Raw genomic sequence first — 13981 nt, 5'->3', positions numbered from 1 at the left:
CAATCTCTGGAACAGAAGAAACTATCTATTAAAATTTATTTTTGGGGAAAAAAATCACAACTTCTTTCTGTAATGACAAGGAGGAGATTCTATCATACAAAGATATGGTGGTGAGAAGCAGCCAGAGCTTTCCAGAGGAGCAAGGTGGAAAGTGTCCTGCTCTCCCCTGGCAGCAATGCCGGGTCCCTCCCTCGAGTGCACTCCACTCATCCTCCTTTAAAAAAATATATTTGGATTTCAGAGAGGAAGGGAGAGATAGAAACATCAATGATGAGAGAGAATCATTGATTGGCTGCCTTCTGCACCCCCCTGCCCCCCACACTGGGGATCAAGCCCAAAACCTGGGCATGTGCCCTGACTGGGAATCAAACTGTGACCTCCTGGGCATGGGGGAGGAATGAGGGAGACAGATCAGAGCAGGCCCTGTGGTGATGGAGACTGAAGTTGGAGGAAAAGACTGGAGACACAGAGGTTGAGAGCGTGGGGTGTGTGTGTGTGTGTGTGTGTGTGTGTGTGTGTGTGTGTGTGATGCATTCACCACTTTGCTTGCATCAACTTTGGTAAGTTTTAGGGGTGAACTTTTGGGGAACAGATATGCTTTTCAGGGTCCATACAATGCTTTCCTGTTTGTCACTGCTTTTGCTTTGCATGATCACTCTGTGAGAAGAGAACTTTCCTTGTAGATGAAGAAACCAGGACGGAAAGGTGAAGTGACTTCACAGGGCTCCCTGCAGAGTCCAGTAGGATGAGAACCCCAGCCTGACTCTCAAATCTGTCCCCAGCTTTCACAGGCGCCACGTGAGGGCCCTTCGTGGCCCCCAGTGTGTGTGCCTGCCCTCCAGGTCCCGTGTGCTGCCCAGACCCCGGGAGCAGGACCTCTGCCTGCGCGGCTCTGCATTGCAGATACCTCTCTGCAGTGCTCAGCAACTCCCAACATATTTCATCCTCACGTAAACAATGCTGGACCTCAGCGATTGTAAATGATTAAATAGCTAACTTCTGGGAGAGAGAGGAGAGCATTCGTCTCAGGTGCTGATAAAACATAAACGTATTTTTAGAATAAGCTTGTGCTAAAAATGATGAATTGGGTATGAAAATTACCTTCTTCAGCTGCTTGCAAACAGCAGGGTAGACGAGTGCTTTGGATCCTCTTCCACAAGAGAGCGGGTCGGGCTTGGGGGAGCCACAGAACCCTGGGCGTAGGGACAGAGGGCCCCCACACGCCTGCTCCTCAGCCACCTGCCTGGGGACCTTGACTTCCATGAGGCAAAAGAAAACGCTGGAGTCTGAGGGACCACGTCTGGGGCTTTCGCTTCTCCCGGCCCATTTCTGCTTGCCACCATCCTCTCTCCTCCGGCCAAACCTCCGTGCAGGGAGCAGGCTTTGCCTCCTTTTAGAAACCCCCCAGGTTCTGTAAACATCACTCTCTGACTCCCACTTTTGAACAAACGAAAACAAGGAGAAAACACAGACCCCACCGGGTACTTCCACGAGGTCAGAGAAAGTGACTTGCACCTTCTTCATCCATCCTTTTGCCCCACCCCCTCCCGTGAGCCTGGAACTGAACGGCCTGCGGTCTGGCCAGGTGCTGGCCTGAGGCTAGCGGTCATCGGCTGCTGGCTCGGGGCAGCTGGTCCATTTCGTGATGCGGGGCGGGAACCCAGGGGACGCTGGGCGCCTCCAGCGCGGAGCAGCTGGCTCCGAGGAGTTATTGCAAGTCTGCACAACTTAAAAAGCTGCAGTTTGGCAGTTTGGGGGCGGGAGGGGGGAGTGCGGGGGTGGGTCCCGAGCGTCCCATTTCTCCTCCTCGGGCGGGCGGTTCGCGAAGCCTCCCTGCTCACTGCAGCGGGGCCAGCAATGCCTCTGGACCACACGCTGCCCTGGCCGAGGTCCGGGTGAGCGCCTCCACCTCGGCATCGGGCACCGATCGCCCTCGGACCGGCCCCTCTTCCTTTGGTGGGAAGCGGACCCAGCTCGAACCTCTTCCGCTCGGGGCGTCGGTCCAACCCCGCTTCCGACCCGGTAAGTGGAGGAACGGAGCGTGGAGAACAGCCTGGATCTGCCCTATGCTCGGGGCTCCAGGCAGCGGGCCGGTGGGAAGAGGGCCGTCTCCTGCCTCGCACTTTGTTTTGAAACAAGTTGGGGCCTCGTGACTTCCCGGGGAAAGCCCGGCAGGTCTGCAGTGCCGCCCGCGCCGGGACTGGGGGCCACGGGGTGGCGGGCGGGCTGCCTCCCGCGGGGTCGCGATGCTCCCAGACCTGGAGGGCGCGCCGGCGGGTGGGGTGCGCGCGCTCCTGCTCCTTCCAGGACAGGCACGTCGCCCCGGGGGTGACTGTGCATTTGGGTCCGGCGGGGACGCGCTCCGGCCGCAGGGCCGCCTCTCTCAGCCCGGCCACCTGGTGGCACCGCCAGACCCCGCCGCCGGCAGCCGCGATCCCGGCCCCCGGCCAAGGCCAGGGGTGGGCGGGGCTGAGACCCACGGGGCCGGGGCCAGCCGGCCAGCCCCGCCCGCTCCGCCCCGCCCCGCCCGTGGCTCCAGCGCCGGGTCCTGCGGGGCGGGAAGGACAGACGGACAGTGGCGGGCCACCCGGCTCTCCTCGCCGCTGCGGCAGCGGCCGTGGGGCCGCGCGGCGAGGCCTGATCCCTGCGGCGCAGCACGGCGGGCGGCGCTGCAGAGTCAGAGGCACCGACTCCCGGAGGTACCTACGCGGGCCCCCTCCCCGTGCGCCCCGGAGACTCGTCTCTGCGACCCTGCAACTTTGGCTGCCCCAGCACCCCCCCCCCCACTCCCGCCCCCCCGCCAGGTGGCCCCTGTCGCCCGTGCAGGACCCGGGAGGTCTACGTCCTCAGGGGACTTTGCCTGCAGCTGGGCGCTCCCCTCCGAGCCGCCTGTTGCGCGAGCGGCGGGCCGCCCAGGTGGTGCCGGGTCCCTCCGCGGGCGGCGGGGAGGGTCTCTGGGATCGGCGCTGGGGCACCGGGTGGGGTGGGGTGGGTGGCGTGGGGAGGAGCGGGGACGGGAGGCGGAGAGTCGCTGAGCCGGGGAGAGGCGGCGCTGGCTTAGAGCAGCCCCCGGCGTCCTGTAGCCTCTTCTCCGAGAGGAGGGGCTTCCCGGCGCAAGAAAGTGCACCCCGGCCGCCGCTCCGCCTGCGCCCCGTCTTTCGTCCCCTCCGCTGGCCCCGCAGAGGTGCCGGGCGCCCGCCACAGGCCACAGCTGCGGGGGAGCGGGCCGCGTCCTGGTGCAGCGCTGCGCGCCCTGGGGCGGCCGGCGCGCGCGGGGCGGGAGCCGCTTGGGGCTCGCAGGACCCGCGTGGAGTGGCCCACAGGCTTGGTGCTGGGCTGAGTGGCTGTGATGGGAGTGGGTGCTCGGGGTGGGTCGGGACTCCTTTTTCCCATGCCGCTCGGGTGGCTGCCCGGCCTCTTGAGGTGAATGGGCAGGCGAGTGAGCCAGACCCTTTGGTGAGCCAGGCTGGCGCCTTTCGCATTGCAGGGCTCTTCAGTGTACAGGCCCCCCCCCCCCGCCCCCGGACCCCCCACCTCCGTTGTCCTTTCTGGTCTCTGTTGGGAAAGGAGCACCTTTTGCACCCTTGGTTTCTCCCTCACCTTGGCTGGGGAGACTGGGCCGGTATTCTAACTCAGGCAGTCCAGGACCTCAAGGACACTCCTTCCCTTCCCACCCCTCCACCCCCCCCCCCCCCACCAGCTCAGGCCCTCCCACACATTTGCTTAAGTGGTTTGCATAACCATGGGCGTAGAACTGTTAAGCTACCTCTAGTGGCCCCCCTTTCATACCACTTGCAAATACCTGCCCAGGTAAACAGGAAGCAAGCATTTTCCTGAGCACCTGCCCCTTGCTACAGGCGGATGCCTGCTGCTTCTCCTCCCCTGTTTGTTTCAGGCTGGTGGGTGGCATTGGTTCGGTGGTTGAACTTGGAGTTTTGTGTAGGTCTCGTTCCTTACCTGGGTGGTAAACTTCTTGAGGACGTCGATTCATTGAATGCGGCACACGCCGGGCCAGGCTCTGGGCTCTGCTCTGGGGATGCGCCCTTGTCAGATGAAGTTTCTGCTCTCAGTCCAGTCCTGTGTGTGTGTGTGTGTGTATGTGTTTGTTTGCTTATTTTTAGTTTTCACCAGACGTGTTCCTTCCCCTGTTCTAATATTAAGTTTGTCTTTTTAGAACTAGGAATTAATCAATATTGGGGTAGGGGGTAGAGAGTCATAGCAAAGTGCTTAAGAACTCTGAATCCACAGCATGCCTTGAATATTAAGGGGACGGTGGTAGGATCTGTTTTAATCCAGTCCTATGTCTGAGCCATGATTTTCTGGAAAATTGGCCTGAATAAACCCATTCACGAGGGCAGCAACGCTAAACTTTTGCTAGTCAAGTGTATGAGAGCAAACTGGGAAGTTGGAAGCAATTGTCGTTCTGTTTAGAAATACTAAAATATTAAAAACCCAGTGCTCTGAAGCTTGGGTGTGCCAGCAAAGCACCAGCTTAGTATTTCTTCTCCTTCTCTTCCCCTCCTCCTCCTCCTCCCCCTCTCCTCCTCCCCCCTTCTTCCCCCCCTTCATCATCATCATTATTAATATTACTATTTTAAGGAAGGAGGGGAAGAGTGGGGCCTCCAGATAAGACACCTCCCTGTCTCCAGTGATTTTCTCCCTCACTGTCATCCTCCTCAGACTCTGCTTCCCCCTGTTCTACCAGAGCCCTCGGTGGGCTCTGGGGTTGGCATTTACTAGTAGGGTTGGAACCTGTGTCGGCTTTGAGAGAGCAGGAACCACAGGGCTTTCCTCCTCCTTTTTACAATTTATTTTTATTTTTTAAAAATATATTTTATTGATTTTTTACAGAGAGGAAGGGAGAGGGATAGAGAGTTAGAAACATTGATGAGAGAGAAACATCGATCAGCCGCCTCCTGCACACCTCCTACTGGGGATGTGCTCACAACCAAGGTACATACCCTTGACCGGAATTGAACCTGGGACCCTTCAGTCCACAGGCCGACGCTCCTTCCACTGAGCCAAATTGGTCAGGGCTCCTCCTCCTGTTTTTAATGGGTACCATTTACTGACTGCGTAACATATGGCCGCTACTCTGCTCAGCACTTTTCCAGGCATTATCTCATTTAATCCTCAGAACAACCCCGTGAGGAAGTGTCTCACATTTGTTGTTGCCCTGTTCTAGGCACTAAACTAAAAGCTCTCCGTGTATTAACTCATTTCATCTGGATGACAACCTAGGAGGTGGGCTCTATTCTGACCCCATTGGAGATGAGCAAAAAGAGACACACCGAGTAGCTTGTGCAAAGCCACACACCTAGGACAGTGTGAAGTCAGGATTCGAACCCCTGGCCACCTGGCTGCAGAACCAATGTGAGATTCCTTCTTCCTTGCATATCCCTACAGCCTTAACACTGTGCCCTGTAGGATGGGGATAGGTAGAGGTGGCATATGGTTAACAACTGACCTTTATTGACCTCTGAATGTGCAATAAAATATAGAAGCTGATTTTTAAAAAAAATATGCAACGCTTCACGAATTTGTGTGCCATCCTTGTGCAGGGGCTATGCTAATCTTCTCTGTATCGTTTCAATTTTAGTTTCTGTGCGGCTGCAGCAAGCACTAGGAGCTGATTTAGAAGAATTTTCATCCTTTAGTCTTTCTCTAGGTCACCTTTTGCAACTTTGCAGCACACCCACACCTGCCCTTTCCCTATAAAAAGGAAGTCTTGTTGTTGAGCTATAGTTACTGGACTAGGTTGTAGTATTTTTCTTTGTGGGCAACGGGTCTCTCACTCTCTTTGGAATCCTGCAGAGCCTTGCACCATGGTTTGCTTGGAGTAGATACTATATAAAACTGTCTTTAATTGCACACATGTTGAGTGATAAAAGGCCAAGATCTGCTTTTTGGCCAATCATGTTACAGAGAAGCAGTTAATGTTGACAGCAGTGGCTTTAGTGTGCTTGCTGAAATCCCCAATGAATGAAGCCTCCTGCAGCTCATCCTCAACTGAGCACCCAGCAAATTCTTACCAACTTTGACTTCATGATTGACTTGTGTAGCCATATATATATATATATATATATATATATATATATATATATATATACACTTTGCATATGCAAATATGTACGCTCATTCATTCAACTCGTATTTGAGGACTTACCCAGTGTTATGTATTATGCTAGGGGCTGGGTATGTATGCAGTGTTAAAGGAAACAGACATGGGGGATGGTTGCAAGATGGGTAAGGAGTGAGATAGTAAACAGATCAGTGCAAACATCTTAGTAGTGGCAAGTTTTCTAAAGAACTTCCCGGGGGAGGATAGCAAGGGTAGGGAGGGCTAGTTCAGATGGGAAGCTGGGAAGTCCTTTCTGAGGAAGAGATTTCCAGGCTGAGCCAGAGTATGAGGACTCTAAGGCAAGGAGAGCATTAAGCATTGTTGGGGGAGCTCCAAGAGAACTGGGCGGCTGGGTGGCTGGGAGGAGGTCAGAGAGAAGGGTGGGCCAGATCCTCCTGGGCTCTTTAGGCCAAGTTCAGGATCTTAAGAGTTTATTCTGAGGGCTCCGGGAGGGAATTAATGGAGGTTCAGGAGCCAATTTGTATTTTTAGATCGTCAGTGAATGCTGTGAAGAATAGATGAGAGAGATTCAAGAATGGCACTCGGCTCTCTTATTAAGAGGTGTGGTGGAGAGATGGGACCTACAGCCAGGTGGGACTGAGTGAAAAAGAATGGGAGGTTGGTTATGAAAGGGAACAGAGAGACAGAGTTTGTGTATATGCCTGTGTCTTTGTGGAAGGTGGCTTTGGCTGAGGTTAGGGAGTTGAGTCCAACTCCTTAATAAATCAGCAGATACACATCTCTGTGTGTGAGTTAAATGGTGCTAGCACTGCTAGAAGATTAGAAATTTGAAACCTGGCTTTGTCTCCAATTGCTGGGTAAATTTGAGCTTATCATTTGTCCTTCCTTGTTCTGCTTCCTCCCTCTCCCCCACCCCCCCACCACTCAGCTTGGTGATTTTATGATAAAAAAAAATAGTTACCTTTCTACAAATATTCTTCTTCAATGGAGTCATTCATTTATTTGTGGTAATTTGGATCCTTTTCATAAATTGAATTAGGAGAACTTTGAGTGGATGTGTGGGAACATTTGTGGTGAGATTCTAATCATTTGCTCTTTGATGATCACCAATAAGCTGCTTTCAAACTGACTTAAATAGAGAGACACCAGTGAAAAGGCTGGTGGTGAGGAGATGCTAAGCCTCTCCAAGATATGTGGGGTGAGGCCAGGTGGAGAGCCTTGGCCTTGGCTAGAAGCCAACTTCCGTCTCTCAGGGGAACACTTCCTTACCTGGTCTTCCTCATTACATGAGACACTTCCATTGTACCCATGGATATCTTATACTAGTAAAAAGATACAAAAGAAGTGCATTTGTTATGTCCTCTGGGAACTCATGTTTAGAAGAATTTGCTGGCCTAAAGATTAATCGTAAACATAACAGATAGTCTGATGGGGCTTTGAAGAAGCAATAGGATACCCAATGATCAATTTACGCTTAGGGAATGAGAGTTTACATAGGAGGACAGAATGGAAAGTTACTCCAAAGATCAGCTAAGACATTTGCTGCCTCTTGAAGACTTCTTCCAGGAATGCTGACTTGTATCCTGGCAAATAATTTGTGTGTTGAGGTAAAGGAATGCCAGAAGACTGAAATTTTGGACTTGAACATGCTTACTCTCATTCTTCCACCGACTGGGATGGCTTTCTTACTCCCTGATTGGCATGTGTAGGGAAACCTGAAAGCATTTCCTGTGATTTACTTAAGGTAAAGTATTTAGTTGATCAAAGAGATGGGAGAACTCCGTGGTTAAAGACTGTGGTTTATAGGTGTGGATTGAGGTGTGGGTTCTGGCAGAGTTATTTCAGCATTTTTGTCTTTGAGCTCAATAAATCATACCTTCAGAGTAGTGTTTGTCTTGTGTATTTTTTTTAAGTTTAAAAAAATTTTTTTTAAGATCCCAGCTTTCTAACTGTTGTGCCCTCACGAAGCCACTGTCATAAGACTGCCACCTGCTTTCCTCCCCTTGGTGATAAGGCATTGCCTGGCCAAGATTTAGCCACAAGGTGTTTCACGGTTGAGCCTTCTTGGGAAGCTTGCCTCCTCTCTGCTGAAAGTATAAATTAAAATGCCATTATGTGGCAGTGCCCTGTCTGCATCTATCTATCTATCTATCTATCTATCTATCTATCTATCTATCTATCATCTATCATCATCTATCTATCTTTGCCAAAGTGAAAAAAGGTATCACTATCCCCATACCTTCTCATCATTTCCTTAAATCACAAATCCTACCATGTAGGCTCTCTGAATATGCCAGAAGAGGATCTCATGAAAGCTTATAAGATGCCTTGAAAACGTTTCCTTTTAAGCAGTTTCCCCAAACTTCTTGATCTAATTAGAAATGGAATGTCGGCATGGTGCACCTCTCTGGTGATAAGGACTGAGCTTTTGTCGCTCAGCTGCTCCAAGCTTAACATGTGGAAGCTGCACATCTACTCTCTTCGACAAGGGCTTTGAAGTGGATTACAGGGGCCACAGCTACGTGACGTGGCCCTAAACTCTAATGGGTTTGCTGTAAGTTTCTTTTTACCGGTCACTTCCATCACACATCAACAGTTAGGAGCACCCTAGCAAGCCCCGTTTTACAACCTTCCTTTGTAAGTGAGTCTCAGCAACTTGAAAATACTCCCATGTAAGCATGGTTAGGTATGGGGGTTCGGTTTCCGACTACCCCACAAATGTAGTTAAGTCCTAAGGAGCGGGAGGTGAGATGGTTTGGAATAAGTGGAACGCCAGGATTGTGCAGGGTATGGAGTTCTCCCTCCCAGAACCAGGGCCCCACACCACACGCGCATCAGCACAGATACACACTCGGGGGCAGGCAGAGTGCTCATTAGTGTGGGCTGCTTGGCTGATCGGACAGAAGTAGACAAACCACACAGAAGTACCATATTGAGTGTAGCGTTTCAGTTTTACAAAATGAAAAGCGTTCTGGAGATGGATGCCAGCGATGGTTGCACAGCATTATAAACGCATTTAATACCACTGACCGGACTCTAAAAAACTGTTAAGATGGCCCTGCTGATGTGGCTCAGTGGTTGAGTGTTGATCTATGTTGCTACCTCGATCCCCAGTTGGGGGCGTGCAGGAGGCAGCCAATCAATGATTCTCTCTCATCATTAATGTTTCTATCTCTCTCTCCATCTCCCTTCCTCTCTGAAATCAATAAAAATATTTAAAAAATGGTTAAGATGGTCCATTTTATGTCGTGTATTTCACCACAATTTAAAAAATTGAAAAAAATTTATATTCCAATGCTATGAAATAACATTCTCAAATGTTTTGGTTTCAGGACCTTTATATGCTTAAAAATTATTGAGAATGTCTTAAAAGCTTTTGTTAATGTGGTTTCTATCTGTCAGTATTTATAGTAAATTAAAATAGATACATTTTAAGAAAAGGACAATGGGGAAGTAAGGGGGACATATGTAATACTTTCAACAATAAAGATTAAAAAAAGAAAATAGATACATTTTAAAATAATTCATTTAATAAATAATATCATTAAATGTTAATATAACTAGCACAGTTTTATAAAAATAATTATATTTTTTCAAAGCAAAAGTAATGTAAGAGTAGCATTATTTTACATTTTTATAAATGTATTTATTGTCTGTTTTAATATAAGACAGTGAGATTCTTAAATTTTCTGCTCCATTTAGTCTACATTTGCACACATCATATACCGTCTGGAAAACTCCTTTGGATACTTGTGAGAGAATGAGAATGAAACAAGAAAATAAAATCTTAGTTTATTATAAAAAATTTTGATCAGAATAGTCATGGACCATTTAAAGAGTCCTGGGAACCCCAGGGGTCCCCTCGACCACATTTTGAGAACCACTGGTCTAGAATAAATCCACAGCCAAGTTAATTTTTTGTTATGTTGTATGTCTTAGCCTCTGTTCATCTAATATCATCCGAGTTTGAACTTTAGCAATTCACTGTATAACTTCTGTGACTTCACATTAAAGAACAAGATGACCCCTTCAGAAAAAAGTACCATATTTTTCCCTAAGTTTATATAGCAGACAAACAACAGCCATCTCCCCCAAACTCTGCACCGTTCTATTGGGAACATCTTCAGAAGCTACCAAAATAGTTAGGTGTGGAACTATTTTGAATTTTCCTACTCAGCTGACTTGAATGGGACACTCACAGACATGGAAACTTTGTGAAAATCAGGGAAAGAAAACCATGTTCCCCCCAGGCTATGCAAAGTTTACCCTCCCCCCTCCTCCCCGCAGCATGCACTCCTATTTCCTGTGGAGTGAGGACTTCCAGTATCTAGGGTGGGGGGAGGCTGACCGGTCCAGGAACCGTGCCTAAAGCTGTCTCCTGAGCTCCGTCCTGAGCTGTCAGCTGTCACTGCTGTGCTCGCTGCTGGACGTGCCTGCTCCTCCGAAGGAAGGTGTCCTCGCTTCCTTCCAGCTCTGCCCCACCTCCATCTTCCCTGTATGGAGAACTTGGAGAGTTAGGGAAAGGTGGGTGCACTTAGAAAATGGACTGGAGAAAGCAGAGGTGCGAGAATTAATTCCCATAAGTCAAGCTGAAATCGTTTTCATTTGCATTGCCTGGGGATCTCATTCTTTTATAATTTGTTCATGTTGATGACGTGTGGAATTAGTCATAGTGCGTAGTTCTGGGCAGAGCATTAAAAAATTCCTTCTAGCGTGACATCCTTGAGCAGGAGGGGATGTTTGTGAAGCCTAACATTATTTTCTACTTTCCAAATAATGGATCAGAAGCCATATAAACCATCATATTTATTTTTTTATAGCTTTTTAAAAGTTTAGTAGAACCCCCTCCCCCTTTATTTTTTACCCCAAGAAATAGTCACTGTGGCAACTTACTAGAGCAAAAGGCACTTGGCTCTCCGAGAGTTTTGTTGGAAATATGCTGAGGATTTATGGTTTGGCAACAGCACTCTGTCTTCCAGCAGCAAGAAACGCTTTTCTCCAATCCTTTGGAGGTGCATAACGTGTCAGGTGCTTGGTCTGGGAGCAGAGACCAATAGTGTGGTCCCGCAATCGCACCCCAGTGTCCTGGAGCCCCCAGGAAAGGCTGGATGACCAGAAGACACTCCCAAGCAGCCTTCGCCCCTCTATTTTGAGCCAGAAAACCCGTCTTTCACACGTAAGCAGAACGTTCATTTAGTCCTATTTCCACCACACATCTCCCTCCTGTCTGCTGGGGACCAGACACTGAAATCACTGTGGAGCTGTGACATTCTGAGCATCCGGGTTCTGCAGCACAAAGCAGGGGTGCCTGTTAGCATTAGATGTGTGTGCACGAGCCTGTGGCACATCAAAGGACGAGGTGAACTGGAGCTGATTTGTTGGAGGACAAAACTGGAATTCAATAAAAACAAAGGGAACCGAGGGAACGGCTCTGATGAGGTTTGGAAATGAGCGGGCACCATAGGGTTAGGGGTGAGAAACAATTGGATGGGGCTGAGGCAGAGGGGTCTGAAGTTGGCTGGTGGGCACTGAGGCCCGAGAGGCAGGCAGGGAAGTTCTCGCTTGAAACCTGAGGAGTTCAGACAGGAGGGAGCCACTGAAGGGTTATGCAGAGTATTGACACAAGGGTGTTAGTGAGAAGTAGGGCAAATGACGTCACTGACTTGGCCACTAATGTGGCTTGGAGGTCCTGGAGAGAGAGGTATCTCTTACTCAGGTAGTTATTTTGGTCTGTTCCTTGATTCCTGAAATTCCTTCATCTTCCACATTCTCTAGATTATATGTTAAGGTCAACAATGAACGCTCTGGGAAAGTTGCAGGGACGTTTTGGCCACACATCTGTTTGGCTGGGGAGAGCACACGCATTTGCAGCCAGCAGATTGTATTCAGGCTGCAGACAGGTTTGATTCGGCTTTCAGTGTCAAAACCAGGGGTCCTCAAACTATGGCCCGCGGGCCACCTGCAAATACAAATATTGTTTTGTTCTTTTAATTCAAAATAAGATATGTGCAGTGTGCATAGGAATTTGTTCATAGCTTTTTTTTTAAACTATGGTCTGGCCCTCCAACGGTCTGAGGGACAGTGAACTGGTCCCCTGTTTAAAAAGTTGGAGGACCCCTGGTCAAAACATTAAAAGCAATGGTTGACAACATGTAAAAACATAGGGCAAGTTCCCATAAAACGAAGAAGTGTGAATGGTTTTACAAATTGGGAGACCCGACCACCGGAGCCCACAGGAAGGGCCAGCAGCCCTTAGCCGGGCTGGTGCGCTCCACTTGCCTCAGTGGCCAGGTGTCCTCCTTTTCATTTTGGGCCCCTGCCTGGCCCCTGCGAGTATTTTATTTTATGGCCAGATTTGAGGTTTGGGAAGAGGAAGCCGACTTTCACAGGAAACCAAAGGCTGGGTCATGAGACAAGAGACCTCAGTGAAGCGCAGGGGCCAGCAGGTGGGCAGTGAGAGTGTGTGGGACAGGGGAGTCCCGTGCACATGAGGAGTGTCCTTCAGGTTGGGTCACCTGGAGGTGAACAAGTGGAGAGCACCACCTTAGCTCAAACACTTAGTGGGGTATTAGGGCAAGAATTGTAGGAGGAGAAGGAAGAATGAGTGTAAAAAGTGATTTCAAGAAGCTGTGTTGCAAAGAGGAATTTGGGGATCTTTGATTTTTTTTTAATCTTCACTTGATATGTTTCCCTTTGATTTCTAGAGAGAGTGGAAGGGAGGGTGAGAGGAGAGAGAGAGAGAGACAGAGAGAGAGAGAAAGAGAGAGAGAGAGAGAGAGAGAGAGAGAGAGAGAGATCAACGTGAGGGAGACACATTGATTGGTTGCCTCTTGCACGCTCCCCTACTGGGACTAGGGAACCTGCAACCGAGGTACATGCCCTTGACCTGGAATTGAACCTGTGACCCTTTGGTCTGTGGGCGACCCTCTAACCCCTGAGCAGCCTGGCCAGGGCTGATTTCGCTAATTTTAAATCTGTGACTGACTTGAGCATATCTCTATAAGGATGCATGTGATAGAAAGTAGCACTTTCTCTCGTTGTCCTTGACTGACAGTTTATAACTCCAAGGAGTCCAGTCTTAGCCTTGGCTGTTTTTATTAAAACAGAGCAGCGCCAGGGTATAGAACAGAGTGAGGGGCCAACTACAGATCTTACCTGTGTTCAATGCATGTTTGCTATTTTAATATGCAAGCAGCAGTGCCTTCGGGTGGATAACTCTACCTTTCTTACAGAAGCAGGATAAGTTGAGCAGAGCCCATGTGGGGATTTGTTATCCGCGTTTCCTCATGCATTTGGATACTGTCCATTGCCTTTTATCACTGGCCAGGTGGGATCTGTGGGGTGAGCGTATCAACCAGCATCGGCTCTTGCAGTCTGGGTTAGTGCTTTTATTAGCTTTATGCCACATGCCAATTTTTCCATTTATTTTTTGTATTTGTTTTATGATATAGCTTGATCCAGTAACTTACTATGTGTGAATGTGCATGTGTGTGTGTGTGTCTGTGTGTGCGCGCGCATGTGTGCGTGCGTTAGAACATATCTATCTTGTCTTTGATGCAGGCTGTTTTTAGGAAGGGAAATCTGTATCGCCCTTCTGCAGTGGCTGATAAAGAAGCTACTGTTCTTCTGTGGTGACTGCAATTTCACAAGCACATTTGCTATGATTTTTTTCTCTCCCAGTAAAACAAACAGTGGACAAGAGAGAGATTAAAATTCAACATGAACTGGAAGCAGCCAGTAGCTGTCCCTAACCCTAATCCTGACTATTGTCAGCCAACTAATCAATTCATTAATGAAGTCACCAAATAATTTTCAGAACATACTATGTGTCAGATAAGGTGCCAGGCATTGAGGATATGGTATTGCGTCAGATGAACAAACATTCCTGCCTACGTGGAG

The 13981-nt window shown here is 49.3% G+C and overlaps 1 protein-coding gene and 1 non-coding gene across 6 annotated transcripts in view; one reads left to right on the top strand and one right to left on the bottom strand.

Annotated features, from left to right (window-relative positions):
- The first annotated feature begins 1814 nt into the window (after positions 1 to 1814).
- The window catches only part of KCNS3 (potassium voltage-gated channel modifier subfamily S member 3), a 30777-nt gene continuing 18610 nt past the window's right edge, over positions 1815 to 13981 (top strand). For 3 of the 5 annotated variants that reach the window (XM_059660497.1, XM_059660496.1, XM_059660495.1), the window contains exon 1: positions 2226 to 2699. The gene's annotated coding sequence lies outside the window, so the exon portion shown is untranslated. Of the gene's footprint in view, positions 2023 to 2225; positions 2700 to 13981 lie in introns of those variants that run through there. The other 2 variants (XM_059660494.1, XM_059660492.1) reach the window with 2 other exon arrangements.
- On the bottom strand, positions 5517 to 5623 carry LOC132214144 (U6 spliceosomal RNA). The gene has a single exon (XR_009448221.1). It is a non-coding gene; the product is annotated as a U6 spliceosomal RNA (small nuclear RNA).

This window comes from Myotis daubentonii, chromosome 12 (genome assembly GCF_963259705.1).
Source record: "Myotis daubentonii chromosome 12, mMyoDau2.1, whole genome shotgun sequence".
In the NCBI taxonomy this organism is placed as follows: Eukaryota; Metazoa; Chordata; class Mammalia; order Chiroptera; family Vespertilionidae; genus Myotis; species Myotis daubentonii.
Note: the sequence above shows the minus strand (reverse complement) of the source record. Positions and strands in the feature narration are given on the sequence as shown.